The sequence below is a fragment of the Trachinotus anak genome, unplaced genomic scaffold (assembly GCF_046630095.1).
Source record: "Trachinotus anak isolate AG129_WGS33_773 ecotype Australia unplaced genomic scaffold, CSIRO_AGI_Tana_v1 ptg000032l, whole genome shotgun sequence".
Lineage (NCBI taxonomy): Eukaryota > Metazoa > Chordata > Actinopteri > Carangiformes > Carangidae > Trachinotus > Trachinotus anak.
Window position 1 is genome coordinate 17453331 of NW_027273883.1, and position 17100 is coordinate 17470430.

Genomic DNA, 17100 nt, shown 5'->3' on the forward strand with positions numbered 1-17100 from the left:
ATGCAGTGTCTGCACTCATTTCATGTAAACTGTGATTCACCGAGAGTTTGTTATTTCACCTGCCAGGCGTCCCTACTCCTGGCATGCCCTGGATCCTTTCTGACCTAGAACATCCTCAACCACGGGTCCAGCTGGTGACTCACACCCACCGACAAGTGGCATTGTGCTCGGCGTCCAGACACGCGACCATGACTAAATATCAACAGAGGTTCAGAGGTTCCAAGCTACTGTGGCTACCCAGATTAACAGGCTGAGACAGGCAGAAACCCTTAAACCCAAGTCAAATATGATGTATTGGGGCTAAATATTACCACCGTGATTTCTTCCCTGAGGGGATGTTCCTTCTCCTTAATGAAGACCATGAATCTGTGAGAGGACAGGTTTTGATCCTGCCACTAATGACCAAAACTAGGTTCAGTTGTCCCGCTGTAGGACATTACGTGTTCCAGCAGCAGGGCCAAAGCATCATTATTAATCTACTCAAGTTCAACACATGGAAGTGTTCAGCGAACCATCTCCTTTACGTTTGTACAGAAGTTACAATATCACATTGTTCCCTGAATACTTGGAATAAAGTTCCACCTTATCTACCTTTTCTGCGCATAATTGCAATTACCAGAAGAAGGACATTCAGTAGTTTGGGGGCCAATATTGTTAGCCATCTCTTAGTCACATCTATGTTTTGAGCATTCCCCATGAACTTATACTAAATATGCTTATCATGTATACAAGCGGATGAAATGAGTTTCTTCCACAGGGTGCCGGAGCTCAGGCCTTGTAGACCCAGAACACGCTCGAGAGATTATATATCTCATCTGGCCTTGGATCCCCAGGAGCTGGAAAATGTTGCTGGGGTGAGGGATGTCTAGTTTGCTTCTTTGCTTGACCTCCTGCCACGTGACCTGACCTGGGATAAATGGAAGAAAATGGACTGATGCAGAATAGAAAATTTAAAAAATGGTTCTGACAATCTGGTCATTTGCTATCACCACAGCTAGACCCATGAAAGAGAAACAGATAATGCTAGTTAGATATATGTGAGAGTGACTCAGCAGGTGTTGAAATAACATACATGCAATGTACCATCTAGCGGGAATCAGTGCTAACATTAGAAAGCTAGGCTAACAAGCTTCCACTTTCAGTTTGAAAATTCAAATTTCAAGTTCAAAGTTCAACTTTAAGCTTTCTCAGATGGACAACTTCTGTCCCTGTTTCCTGAGTTTCCTGGGATCTTTTGTCCTGATTTTTTGTCCTTTTCACTGGAGCAAGGCAGTGTTTGTCCCAGAGCATCCGGGTGCATCTTGAGTGACCTTTCTGGTCTGCTTTGACGACGTAATGTTTTCTCCCTAATGGTCCCTTTCTCCCAGACAGCCTCACTGTAGTGCTGCCAGCGCTCTGTCTGCTCCTCTCATCAGAACCAGTGAGACCAGAGCACAGTCACTCTCTGTCCTCCTGCTTTTACTTTGGCGTTCTGTTTATTTCTCTAACAGGACAGTGACAGATTTAGCCCATCAGACAAGAAGAGAGGGAGAGACCGACTGGCAGGAGAAATGAAAATAAGTGCACGTGTGTTACAGGAAGAAAAGTGGGGAGATGGTAAAACTATAAAGAAAGAACGAATGGAAGAAAAGAAGAAAGTTATTGTAGCTCCTGTGGCTCTAATTTGTCCACTTCCAGAGAAGCTAAACAGTCTTCTATCAGTGCAAATGGGCTGAGCAACCACCATGAGCTGTGAGTGCTATGATGATGATGTCAGTGAGTCCCAGTCAGAGTTTAAACAAATGAAGATGAGAAATAATTCTACTGGGAAATGGATGACGGAAAAAGACAGTAGTGCATAAGATGAAAAATGTGAAATTTGTGTAACAAAAGAGAGACAACAGGCAAACTGTTAAATAAAACAACAAAAACGTAATACAGACTGAGTATTACAAATTCAATGATGAAAAAATTGGTCAGTCAAATGGACTAGAACATGCATTTGAACTCAGAAGACATGAGGGGCTCGTGTTATTGTATCCAGTTAACAGTCTGACTCTCACTGCCGTCTTTGACTTAAATATCAACGTCAAAATTTCAACACATCCATGAGTTTCCTCCAGTAAACAAAGAGAAGCCCACTGTGAAATAGTCCAGTGTCATGTGGAACATTTTCAAAGATGCAGGGCCAAAATCAGTCCTGGCTCAAATTTTCAAACTGGACAGATTCTCCTCATTTGCTGAGAACATCCAGCACAGCATGGGACAAAGCTTTATATACAAAAATCACATTCCCACATGTTGTGGTGAAAAGCACCTCAAGATGTTTCTGTATCAAACAACATGCAGCTAGATGTAAAATGTGGGACATCCATTTGAGGATATGAAATCTCTGCAAAACTCAATCTGTGACAGCTTCTATCCTCTGCAGACTTATTTATACTATTTGGTTGGACCATAACTTCAGCGCCAGCCCTATAAACAGGTCTGTTGCCGACTGACTGACTGACTGAGTGATGAAGTTACACAGTTGGTTGGCCGGCTGAGTGTTGGAGTTTCCCTATTGGCGATTGCTCTTTAGACCCCTTGAGCGACTTCTTTTAAAAAGGCACCGAGTGACAAATCTGTGTATCAACTTTTTTGACAAACCTCAGCTTTCTGTAGAAGAGAGTTGTCAGTATTGCCCCACAAGTGTGAACTTGGACTTTCCCTCCACAGGCACGGCAGCTGACGAAAATGAATTTCTAACTTTCTCTCTGAGTAATCATTTTACAAATAAATACAGCTAAAATCAGAGTAGCCATTGTCTTTAATGTGTATTGTGATTTTATCAGATAATATTATACAAAATCAGGATGGATTTTAGTAGTCAAAATGGAAATGGCTTGGAAGTTAAGATGTAGTCTTAATGGGCTGTGTTTCAGTCACTGACACCAGGCAGAATGCCAGTAGCCTACAATGTCATCCAGCCATACACTAGGTTTTGACCAAGTCTAATTGTCAATAAGAAATACTCTTCTCAATAACTGAAATGAAACACATTTCAAGAGCCGTTCCTAATTTTTCAGTCCGAGTCTTGATTTCAACTTGAAATAGTGCCCAGAAAAATAAGGCAGACTGGTGACCAGTTTGCTGTTTTTGATGATTATTTTAAGAGGAACAAAAAGTATTCCAGGGGTAAAAATGGTCCAGGATCCTAATAGACATCGGTATAATCCCAAACCCAGGGCTGACAGCATGAATGAACATTTATATGTCAGATCCAGTGTTCCATAAAATCAATCATCCATCCCAATCCGCTTTTCGTCTTCCCTGCCTTATCCCTCCCTTCCTGCTATTTGCCGTATCATATGTTCCACCATATGCCCTGGGGAGATAGAGGATACGCAGACTTTCATCTATAAGTGACATGCTGTCATCACTGTTTGGGTGGAGGGAGAATGAGGGAATAAGAAGGACAGAGAGATGTAGAGACAGAGAGGGGATTAAGTGAAATGTAGCCTGAGATGCCTGAGATGTTTAAGTGTGGTGGGAAAAACACAGAGGCTGAAACATGCACAGCACAGATAGACAGAAAGCTGTGTCTGTTGGGGAGGTTAAATCAAATTTTACAATTTAATCACCACTTGTTATGTAATCAGGTTGTTTGTTTTTACTGTAACGGCACCAACACGAAAGCAAACTCAGCCTCTGTATGTAGTAGATGCAGTGCGGACAAGAAACCTTCAGCAAGTTGAATTATTCCTGGTGGTGTGGCTTTAGGTGCTGGCGGGTGGGGGCTGTGGGCTCTGGAAAGAGCTGGGCTTAGCAGTGTTGCGGTCACACATTTTGACAACACTGAAGGCAAAGAAGAGCGCAAGCTAGTCCTGGAGGAGAAATCTGAAATCTGAGCCAGCAGGATGATGGAAAGAAGACAGCAAAGACCACAGATGAGCTGAGCACATCACGATAATTACCCAAGCTGTCCCTGATGACCTATCGAGTCCATCAAGTCTCTGGAGAGAAGTTGATTCACCATCGTGACCCTGAGCCGGGGGAGTATAAACTACAGCCAGAGACCCTTAGCTGAAGCATCGCAGAGGGGAGCTCATGGTGGCACCATGGCCAGCAGAGGCAGTATGCAGTGCTCTCCATAACAGAAAGGCAAGAAAACCATTGCAGTGATCCCAGTCAGACCAGATCTGTGAAACAAAACCATTCGCAAAACAACTTTCCTTACACATTGACTGCCAAGTCATAGCTTAGCAACCGTAAATAAGCGATGTCAGGCCTGTCAAGCTTTGGATTTCTCCACATACCAAAATGGTGTGTATTTGGTTTGAGTGATACTACTATTAAACAGTGAAAGAGTTTGGAGGGAGGCGTATTTTTTAGTCTTTCCAAAACAGAAGAGCAAAAATGATGATGTGACACTGAATAGGGATGGTCACAGAAACCTAGTATTAAATGAACCCCGGGGCTAAATTATCAAAAGACCTTAGTATCGATAAGCTTGGATATTATAAGTTCTGCTCTCAGTGCTGGTGAGATTAAGAAAATAGATTTCCTGTTCATGATTGCTAGATAAAAGTTCTCTCACACGTTTTTTCTTCTCTAATCTTAAGAGAGACCCCCCCTCTCACAGCCTGTGTATGAGGGGCGGGGGGAGCGTTGTCTCACACACTGGAGCACTGTGTGGCACACACACACAAACACACATAGATCCTGTGTGACAATTGTGGAGAGATGTTCCAAAGTGTGGTTAAGTTCATGTAAGAGCAGAAACATCTAGTAAAAATACATCATATACAGATGGAGAAATGCACAGCTTTCTACCAGCCAGCCTGTAGTTCATCCATCGTTGTGCCAGGTGTGTTTTGTATGCTAGAGGTCTGGAGCCCACACAAAGCGTTAACTTAAGTATACGAACTTGGGTCACTGATGAAAAGTAATCATTGGCCAGCTGATTATTTAGGGGTGTGTTTTTAAATTCATCGTCATCCTGTGAGCATGCTGTCTTTTTGCTCAGGACATGTAGCTTTAGCCTCAGTCCTTTAGAACAGTGTCATGTATGTAGTCATCAAGTGAATATTTAAGACCAACCAAGCTAGCAACAGCTAATAAAATCTGCCAGACAATTGTGATTTCAGGCAAAAGCAACAGTCACTGGACAGAAATATCTACCTCTATTTGAACAGGACCCATTGTTTAAAAGAAGGACTAAGACATTCATTCATTCTAAGACATTTATTCTGGCAAATGTGGCACTGTTATCATAGCGTAGCCTGCTGGGTATGTGCCATATGAGACAGTAACTAAAGTGGGTGGGACATAGCACTCATTTCTTTCAAGCAGATCCTTTTGGTTCTCGTCCTGTGGGAAGAATTAATTTAAGGGGAAAAAGGGAAGAATAATACTGAGTATTTTGATCCGGTGTGACAGGTGGAGAGATTTATGGTCACAAAAGTGAGATTAAGATGTTTTGTCTCCAAAAAAATTGTTCCCCAATGAAATATTGTGGCACTTGAAAAAGCGTGGAAACCATTTTCACTTGCTTCTCATGTGAAAAGGTTAGCTAAATTAAAACTACTTTCCTTGAGGTTTGGGAAGGTTTTGGTCATGATTAAATGAGAAACACTTGAACTACAAAGTAAACATTTATTCAACGTACAATGACACTTCTTAGCATGAGTTTGGCAATGACTACATGCTGGAGCTGAAGACAAATTTATGAACATACAGTCTTAGACTTTCCATCATAGTGTTTGACTGTCAGACTCCAGCTGTTTGTAGTTGTGTTAGGTGTTTTGCTTTTTTTTTTTACTTCTCAGTTCATGTGAATAGAGCTTGTATTTGAATTTTTAGTCATTAGCCTCATTTCGTGAAATTTCAGAAGACCAGTAATAGGAAAGACACAGTGGGAATGGAGACATGGAAAGAGACTGGGGAAAGAGACAGGGGAAAAAATATGAGCTGGTTGATGCATCATATGATGTCTGCAGATGGTCTTGCCTTTAATAGTGTCAAGTTCTTTAAGGACCTCCTCTCATTCAGAGCAACTAAAACTATTTTAACAGTCATTTGAATCAGTTTTGCAAAAGTATTTAGTTGGTATATCTCCTATACGTGAACAAGTCACGAATGTAATACCATTTATTTGGGGAAAAACACAATTCCAGTACTCTTTACGTCAACTAGAGTTTCGACAATGGATTCCTGCTTTTTTAGCATCCACACATACACAAATTTTTGCAAAGCTGTGTGTGCACGTTCATGTCTATTAGCGTGCATATGAGGTTGGATTTATTTTCTGGCACATGGGACAATTTAACGTTGATTTATGCCATTTCTTACCCCAATCGTCAAGAAAACCTTTTCCCGCCTCACCCGAGAGGGAACAAGGGAAAGAAAGGAAAAACAGAAACAAAACATATATTAAGCCAAAGAAAGATTACTGTTTGGAACAATGGCAAAAGTTAAAGAAGTGATGTTCACAAAGATTTTGTATGTCATAGCTCTCTGTTGCAGACACAGAGCAGAACCAAATTCACTGAGCCTCAAACACAACAGACAGGAAATCTTCCAAACCAAAAGAAAACAAAGTGAGTGGTTCCTTTTTGGCAGGTGAATTAGAGACAACTTCACTTTCTTGTAGAAAATGTATTTTTATGAGGTGATTCCCAAATCTCCTTTTTCATAAAGCTTTATGACTACTCAAAATGACAGTGAGTCTGTATAGGAAAAGCAAAGGCCATCATGTATGGCTTTAGGGCTCTATGGCTTCTTTTAAGTATTTGTTCTATGAATACATTTCCACAAAAACTCTTGCACTTAACTATTTACACCAGTGATCATGACAAATACTACATTTCTCCCCTACCTCTGAAAATTCTCTTGAACGGCATTTAAATCATGACCATGAACAAATGTATGCGCACTCACATGCAAACACACACACACACAAAGGTGGTGTAACAAAGGCAGTTTATTGTAGAATTTAATAATGATGGCTTGGATCTCAGACTGGGGTTTGTAGATGCGATGAGGAGCTGAGCGAGGTGAACAGGACGAGGTGAATCTGGTCCACAGTCAAAAGCAACACGCGGAAACATAGTCAGAAACTAGGAATTTGACCACAGCGTGGTACCACATGAGTGAACAGACAGTCTGGTGAAGAGCGGAGTGAAGAGTCACATTGTAAAACTGCAGGGAGGCTGGTTGAGCTGATGAGGTGATCTGTAGCAGGTGTGCTGGTGGTTTGGCGGGAGCAGGAGTCGGAGAGGCCACGCCCAGGAACTACATTTCTGCCCAACCTGTGAAAATTCTCTTAAATGGCATTTAAATCATGGCCATGTATGTATATATAAATGAATATATATATATATATATATATATATAGTATAAATGTATATAGTATAAATGAAAAAAACATTGCGTTTATCACAGCTATCATAAACGCAACCCATAGATTCCTCTTGAGTATTCACTGTATTTATCAAAATATGGTATCAGATATGGACACGTTCTGCCAGTGGAAGTGACAAAACTAAATCATAACTTGCAGCCCTTTAGCGGAGATTAGATTGACCCTGTTCTCTGCCTCTCAGTAACTGCATCAGTTTTTTTTTTTGTTGTTTTTTTTTGTTTTTTTTTAATTCTCAGTTGGAATCAATTCTTTTCAGCTACACACCATCAAATTTTTGCCTCTCCACCCTTCCTCTTGTCACAGTTTAACAATTCACCCATTGGTAAGATTTACAGGGTGAATGTGAGAGCAAAGAACAGTGTAGGATCCATATTTCAAGCAGCCTTTCAAACCGCACATCACAGTTTCAACCCACACATCATGATCTCAGCCCACACATCATGGTACAAACTCTAATGCAGTCTGCTGTTAGCACTGCTAGCGCTGTAGCTCATTTTCATACAGCAAATTGATGAGGAGGAGCAAAGTTTATTTGTTCCTGTAACTACACAGCAGTGAGGTGAGCAAATCTGTGCTGCATACACATCTGTACACATAAATCATTATGGCTGCTGTGACTCTGAATCCAGACAGAAAATATCAAATCCATGCTCAAGGCACACACACACACACACACACACATGCACACATGTTTTAACACACACGCAAAACTTGCCGTGCCTAAAGCAACACTAGTGGCTCCAACCTCAGTCTTCAAAAGCCACTCCAGCCCTCTGTTGTCATTCCATAAGTCATCCACCACAAATTAAATTTTCTGTGTCAGTGATTTATGCTGTGAAGAAAAAGCCATAAAAATAAAGATTTCTGTTTGAGCCCAAGCCCTTCTAGTAGTCTGTTCTAAAAAGAATTATTTTTATTTCTGAGAAATCACAGAGCATCCAAGGCTGTATCTGTAGTATCTTGTCATTTCATGGTTTTGTGTTTCGGATGAGAAAAAAAAAAACAGTTATAAGGAAAACGCTGCTTTTCCAACCTGAGTTTTTTTCAACCTTTGTATATTACAATTTATGACAATTATGACATAACTTCAAGTCCAATGGGGACAAGCAACTGAGGTAAAACCTCATTAATGTTGTTGTAAAAACAGTTATCAATGCATATTTGTAACACTACATTAGGCAATTTCGCAATGCAGCAGCTCCAAATGGCCGCGACTGTTCTGAACCTCAACAGAGAGAAATTCTGATACTGTGACCTGTTCACAGCTACAAAATATCTACATTTAGCGATGCCTGGAATTGCGCTCACAGTTTGGCACCAGAAATGAATTTAATTTTTTTTAAAAAGGAATATCTACATAATCTTAGTCACAGGATGCTTTTATCTGCTGCAGTCATGTTTCATCATCAAGACACATACAGCAGGTGCATGTTACAACAAAATTGTGTTCAGCTTTAATTTCAGCATTAGCATACTGTTAAGTAACAGTTGAAAAAAACTGACATGTCTTTAAAATACAAAATATATCTTCCTTCCCTTCTCCTTGACTTGACAGAAAATGTAAAACTGAACGTGAGCTGAGTTCATCTTGCACTTAGATTAGAAAAACAGCTAAACAACATCAGTGTGCATCTCATCTGCACGTATGTCAGACGTTGATGTTGAAATCAGTCATTCAGTCACCCTCCAAAGACTCAGTATGAGACAAACAGGCTGTGCTGCCAAGACACTGATGTAGAAGACCGGAAAGCTTTTAAACTGCAACCAAACCACTTTCACAATGTGTTCAAGGGAGCAAGGGGAATTCTCCCAAAGACTAATTTGTCCACAGTGATATTAAAGTGCCATAAAAGGTTTTCCATCGTCCTATTTTCTGTTTCTTAAATCAAACTATATGTGGGCTGCATTTAACGGATTGTTAAAATGACCAAAATGACTAATTTGGAGAATCAAATAACCAAAAGCAGCTATTACAATAAAAAGGTATTCTGTGTGCTAAACAACAACAGATGAGCATAAACATTTGTGGATTGGATACATATGCCTGCACTACCTCACTTTTGTCAAATATGTTTTTTTTTACATAACTTTAAGATACACTATATTGCTACAGTAACTTGCTACAGTAGCTGACTCCAAAGATGATTAGCAACACAGCCTGACGAGGAAGAAAGACTAATCACCTTATCCGACAACTGTCAAAGTGATAAGCTAAATCTGTCTGTGTCTCTGGCGGCCTGTTGTGTCTGGTGTGTAAATTAAAGTACGAGATGTTAAGTAAACATCAGCGGTTAGTAATTTGCTACACGTGAGACTACATCAACAATCATGCGCATGAATTTTATATTTGGAAAAATTATAATAATAAGCTTTAAAAAAAATTTCACTTGATTAATATGGCACTATGTAGATACTATTTAATGTATGATTTTGGTGTGATCTTCACACCACAATTTGGAGAATCAAAATTAAAAGTTAGGGTAGTTCTTTAGTTACTGTGAATAAAAACTTGATACCTATAGAGACAGCTTGAAGACATGCTTGTAATTACTTTAGTTTGGTCTGTATTTGCTGAATGTATATATTAGTGGAGGAAACATTAGAATAATGGGATTTTTATTCCCTAGTTGTAACTTGTTCTCATGCAGAAGTTTCCAAACTTCTAGGTGTAGTTCAGACACACACGAGCACACGCACTTACACGCGCACAGAAGGAATTTAGGCACAAGTCAATCACTGAGAACAGGAAGGATTTTTAAAATTAAAGTGCAACCACAGGTCTGGATGAGGTATACTATGAAAACACTGTGACATCCAAAGCTGTAAGGTGGAGTCGTGAGAAACGGTGAGGGCTCTAGAGGTGGTTTTCTCAACACCCATCTGACTCATATTACTTGGTATTGCCAGCTACTTGCGCACGACAATTTGCGGCTTACAGCTCCCTATCTAATCCAGTATTTCATCGAGAGTGAGATAAAGCCGTTTGCACAATCAATCTTCACTGCAAATAGTGCCTTAAATCCTGAGAGGTTATGTGACGAGGGGGTTTGTAATCTCAGTGAGATCAGAAATTGATTAAAAGATTTCTAAATTTCTTATGAGGATAAATGTAGCAGTGTCTGTGTGTGCTGATAGTATTAGACAGCATTGCCACACTGTTGATCTGATATGTTTGATTTGTTACTGGAATAGGTTCTTATTGTTGGCAGTGCCTAAACTGAGCCTTTAAAATGAATTGTCCTCATAACAATTATGGTATAATTTGTATTACACACTTATGTATAACTTTAGAAGGGGACTAGCTCACATTTCTCAACAAAAACACAACACTCTGATGGTAGATTCTTTACATATTCCCCAAAGAAGTAGTTTTAAATCAGTTATGGTAAGACTAGTGTAAACAAAGCCAGATCTAATAGTTCCAAGGTAATGACGGTGGTTTAGTTTATCACTCAGTACTGCACGTGCTCTCTCACCAATAAACACTGTCTGTCTCCGATATATTTATCTGTCTGTCTACCTGAATGTCTGCACACTTTCCGGTCTGTGTCTGTCTCATAATAACCTCTCCTCTTTGCAGAAAAAGAAAAACTGTGTGAAAGTGGTGCCGGCCCACTCCTTTCTAAAAATGGATGGCGCTTTTAAACTCTGAAAAGAAAATTACTTAGCGTCCATTTATAGGGTCAGGGAAGCTGATCAAACTTCCCCCGGGGACTTTCTCCGGGAAGCTGCCGCTCAAACGATGCAAATGACAGCAAATCAGGCCTCTCATCTGAACAGCATGCTACAATGATTTTAACACCACTCTAACGCATTTGCATAGACGCAAACACGAATATACATACATACTCAAACAAAACTGTTGTTTTCTTGGGTCACAGGAGTTTCAGCTGTCTGAGATCATGAAACCAAACAGTATAGAGGCGCAAAACCCCCAAGGCCACAAGAAAATGCTGCACTTGCGCCTCTGGAATGTTTAGTAAAGATGTAAATAGTATCATACGCAACGAGACACACAAACAAATTTCTCTAGACACGACGCAAGTATAGCCCCACTGCTGCTGCTTCTGTTTATAATTTTCCTCGAGTGTAAATGTTTTGTCCAGACAGTAAAACTGTGTCCAGAAACTTGGTTTGATCAAGTGCCATGGAGTAGAATACTGAAGAGAAATGCAGACAGTAGATGGATATAAAAGTTTTGTTAAGCAAACAAAGCTTGTTCTGCGGCCGCGACAGATTTTCTTTTAAAGACCTGGACAAAATGTTGGAATAAAGTACACTTCTTAAAAATGGTAAAATAATCTCTATTAAATAAAAGGTTTCAAGGGTTTATATATTGATGGGTAATAGCTCTATTTTCACAATTCATAGTATCAGCAAACAGCTTCTGACTTTTTTTTCCCACCCCCCTTATTTGAATGGCTGGTTAACATTTTACCACTATGACAACAAAAGTGACATTTGATACACTGAAGTGAGTCTGTTCAACACAGTCCCAGTAGATTTCATGACAAGAGCACAAACAGAAACCCAGATCATGAGCTGCAAACATGATGTAACTATTACACTGAGTACTTCACTTGATTCTCACTTGTGTGTCACATTCTGTAGATGAAGAATGGGAGAAATAATGGTAACCGGTTAAAACAGCTTCAGTGAAGGTTGGGATTAGGTTAAAGCAATAAATAGAGGCTTAGCAACAAAACAGTTTATTTAAGGTTGGGAAAGCCTTGGTCACGGTTGAATAAGACAAACGTTTGAAAAACGAAAACTACTCTCAGTAAAATACTTCCTGGAAGAGTTGGATTTTGATCCAAAGTCAGCAGAGTTGAAGGAAGATGTAAACACCAATCCATCATCGCAACCACAACATCATTACTTTCCGTCATACTGTTTGCATGTCGAACAAATGGCTGATTTTGTTGAAGAAACACAATCTTTTCACGGAGAGAAGAAAATGTGCATCTCAGCTTTCACACAGGTACCATACACTTGCTGCTTCGGATCATTTCTCAAAATTTCAGAGGACCAGGCTTGTCTGTATTGATGCCGAATAAATTATACGAGAGCCTGAACTCTCCTGTCAGGTTTGAGCAGGTCCTTCAAAACCTGTGTCAATACAGAAAAGGGAAATTTCAGCCTTCTGCGGTTGTACTAAGCTGTTACCTGTATCTTAGTAGAATCAAAACCTAAATTTGTTTTTGATCCAGTTTTTTTTCTGGAAATATTGAACTTGGTCACCTGAGAAGATTTTTGTGGCTGTTCTCAAAAATGTACAGGAGACAATGAGACACAGTTGTAGAGTTACATGCACATCTTATTCCGGCATTTTCTTTGCTTCCCCGCTTATTTAAACAAGGCCAGGATTAAGAACTGTCTCTCTACAGGTCCACTTTCAGCGAGGAAACAACAACATGGGATAAATTCATGGGTTTTGTTGTAAACATGATAATGTCGTACTTATTAGACTTCTGACATAATTTCTAGTCTAGAGGATTTATTTTTAGATGGCTAATGGCAATGGCAATGGTTTGACCATCCACGTCAGAAATCTGACATCTGAAGTAAGTAGAGACAGAGATGGAGAGAGAAGTTCAAACCCTGGTTTCTTTTTCACCACATGGCTGACCAATCACAGCATGAGGTGAGTGTGAATGTTGGATTGTTGGTTTGGGAAAGTTACAGAAATTGTCAGACACAGTCCCACCAAATCTAACATTTGAGAGGTGTGTGTGTGTGTGGGGGGAGGGGATTTCCAAAGCTGTCCTGATGGAGCGTGTTGGCAGCTTATAGATTCTGACTTCTCGTGGGTAGCACCAGTCCCCCTCATTTGAGCTCTCCACCTTCAGACCAGTGTTTTCAGCGCATTCAGCTCAACTAATTTTGAGCTGAATTAAAATCTTCCCACAGGCTCCATGGGGATTTCAGAATGGACAAGTGATACAAGCCTCCATTTCATGCAGGAATGGAAAACTGATTCTCTTATAATCTAGATGAATCTGATGCCTTGCAGCCACTGATGTCATCCAAGTTCAGGACACCTGTTTTCAGTCTAAACCAGCTGTTGTTTTGATTCCAGAAAGACAGAGCATATTCATTTTTTTCTCATGGCCGTATGATAGACAGCCTGTCCCCCGTTTGCTCTGCCTCTTGCACGTTGTGCGTTAGGATCGGCGAGGCTCAACCTGCCTATCCCAGCATACCATGTGACCCTGAACAGAATAAAGGCCTTACAGACAAAATGATCAAAATATGAAAATGTGCCAAAATCTCCAACGCCATCAAATGACTGAAAACGGCACGAAGTGGACTAGAGTTAGCAAAATCTGTGCATAGCCCTTTATATTTATTTTTGGTTATTGTTGTGTTATTACATGAGTGTTCTAGTGAGGCTACACCGCAGAAGGCAGCTGTGTATTTATAAGTGGTATAGTCTGTTGTATTATAGGCAGCAATAAAGAAAAGGAATGAAGATTTGGTTTGGACATACTGTATGTGCCCAGTGATGCGGTTCACACCCAGGCCAGACACCAGCATCGGCAACAACAAATAATCTGTGAGTTTGCTTATTTTACAAACTTTCATGTTGGAGGAGGCTTTCTTATATTTGTTTTTTTAAAGCAATCACAATGAGTCAAAAGGGGAAATCATTCTGTGGGAAGAGTGTTTCATGGGAAAAGACGGAGAGATGAGTTTTCAGTCTATGATGGAAGGTGCATGTGTGAAGTGAATGTGTTGCTGACCACACGAGAGGGTCTTTCCACAATGGGTTCGTAGAGGAGGTTGGCCCAAGACCCAGATATGGATGTTCATATCTTGGAAGACTCTTAACCTTTGTGCCTAATTTAAATTGATACACTACAGTTTATTGACTGTATCTGCTTGAAATGTGGTTTATTAAGATGCTTGGAAGCAAAAGTGACTCAAATTTAGCCTTATATAATGTCACAGTATATGGTAAATCCATTTTAGGCAACATTACATCAGTCAATACTTTGAAACCACAGATGAGTCTATCCTCGTAAATACTGTTGTTTTGTAAGTAAAATTTTCAGTCATGAGATTTCTTCCCTCATCTAACTCTCAAAGCCAAACTGGGTCATTATTAGTGTCTGGACGAAACTTAAACTGCTGAAACATAATGAGGTAAGCAACAGCCCGCTGAATGTTGCCCGCTATTTGTTGTGAAACAAATTAGCATTTCTTGAGCAAGGCAAAGAAGACATTGAAATGACTTCTAACTACAGTTACTCGCTATTCATTTATCTTGACAGTATACCTGTCAGTTTTTAATTGATCAGTACCAGATTTCCACAATTGGACTCCTTAGTTGAGGCTTTTCAGAGGGAGCTCTATGGATTATTAAGGCCACCAGTGCTCATGGTTGATTGCTTGTGAAGTCAGCAGATTAAGAACTGAAGAAAAGTGAAACATGACTTTAATTGATTCCTGGTGAGGATCATTCAAGTGAAACCATGAAAACAAAGAGATCACACAGCGCACGACTTTGGTTGTCACCACTGTTGGTTGCGTGCCTCACTGCTTTCCCAAGAAAGAGCTTTGTCTCTGCCTGAATTCCCATCAAATACCAGGAAACACAGGCAGCGCAGCCACTTCCACAGCAGTTACTGGGCCAATTATGACACTCATGCTTGACAGTAAATTAATGCGGTTGAGGGTCGAGGTTAGGTAAATGTTTTATATGCTGAAGTTGCTGTCAACGGATTTGTCATTGACACACATGTGGGCAGTTTATGCTACTTTTGCTGTTTTATACTGCGAATGGTACCTCCACTGTTGTAAAGCAACTGAGAAAACAGGGCTGTTTTGTGGTGTGGTTACCAACCCTAGTCAACCCTCGATCCAGGAGCGTGAATCACATTCTTAATTAGAGAACGCTGTTCAAACCACATGTAAACAATTAGCCTTCAGGATACCAGGGTTGTTCCGATGTATGGGTGCGTGTGTGTGTCATGCACACAGAGTATGTTGCACTTTCCCAGACCTCGACTGAGACAGTGAAACAGAGTTCGCAAGTGAAAGGATGATTAATAACTGATGGCGCACACACACACACACACACACACACACACACACACACACACACTAACTAATCATTATGTTTTGTCTTAAATATTATCTCTCTCAACCATAATCTGACCTTGGACTTCAAATAAAAAGTTAGAGTAATACTTCTGGGGGTTTTCTTTACCTTTCAGGCCACACAGACATGTCCTGTTGGATTTGTTTCTTTGACATTTTCACTGAGCAAAGCGGCACCAGCTCGCCAGTTATCATCAACTACACCAAATGCCAGAGCCATAAAAGAGCTCTCATATCAAAATACACAGCTCTCAGCATCAACAAATTCCTGAGCAGGAACGATATACAGTAGACCTTGAAGCTTGGAGCAAACACTGGATGAAGCCAAATAAAACTTTTTACAAATTCTGTCACTGATATCGAGTGTGTGAGGCCTGAAACATTTTCAAGTCTGTGTGTGTGGTTCAAAAATGTTTTTCAAAGATAAGCCAAAAGAAACAAACATCACAATCATCACCATGAACTGATTAATGACTGCAGTGTGACTTGCCCAACGTGTGACAGGCCTATATTATTTCCTCTGAACAGCATAGTGCTTGCACTAGTTGAAAAAAAGTTTCAGCTTGGCTCTAAGAAGAAAAATGTACTGTCATTCCAGAGCCAATACTGGATGTATTTGAAAGATTTTTGTCTATAAATACAAATAACATTGTAACAGGCCAAGGCAACAAAGCATTTAACTCCTGAAAACGGCTGCTTTTCAAAGTGACGACTGACTCGGGTCCTCAGGGAACAACAGCACGTGTCTGATTAAGATGAATCTCCTCGTTTTTTAAATTAATAGTCTCTCAGTAAGATCAGCCCCTCCCTTTACTGCTAACAGCAGAGCACTAACGCCCCCGATGACTTGTCTTTCTGATGGAGAGCTGAATACGTCCCTGGAAGCATAACTCTTGAATAAGGAAATCCCTCTTTGTGCCAAGCCATGTGGCTGTGACCACACTCTCTTCCGTACTCGTTATCCCTCTTTGTTCTCTGCTCCGTCTCTCATCTTTCTGTGTCATCTTATCTAATTATTTCTCATTATCTGTCTGTTTTCCACACTTTAGCCACCCGCCCTCCCTACTTTCCCTCTGTCCCTCCCAGGCCTCCAAACCCTCTAATCCCTGTATGTTTTCAGCACATAGTGACAAACCAGAGGATGCAATCATGCAAGAATCTGTGTGCACACAACATTTTTGTTCTTGTACACAGTTTTTTTTTGTCTTGTGTCTTTGTGGGTATGTGCTTTTGTGTGTAAGTGTATGTACATAGTGTACATTTTTGTTTGTGTGTCTGTGTCTGTGTGCGTGCCTGCGTGCATGAAAGTACAAACCTCTCTCACCAAATGGTTTGTGGTCTGAAGGGTGGAAAGATGAGTGAAAGACAAGAGGAGGAGGGGAAAAGAGGAAGGCCCAGAGGAGCTACTCCTCTGTTGATAAGAAAAAGTCACTTCTGGCTCAGACATGTTTGTTATTATACACTGTGCTCGTTTTATAAATGTTGACATTATCTCAGCTGATTCATCAGAAGTGTAACAGTTCATTGACATGAGCAATATGTGTACTGGAATGTGTTAAATAGTGCAAGTTAAACTTTTATAACCTATTTGTTTTGACTGACACTATTGACTT

General features: G+C 40.3%; 1 protein-coding gene across 3 annotated transcripts in view; it reads right to left on the reverse strand.

Annotated features, from left to right (window-relative positions):
- Positions 1–17100, reverse strand: part of LOC139612732 (tumor necrosis factor receptor superfamily member 11B-like) — a 79143-nt gene that overhangs the window by 44065 nt on the left and 17978 nt on the right. The gene's annotated exons all lie outside the window — the stretch shown is intronic.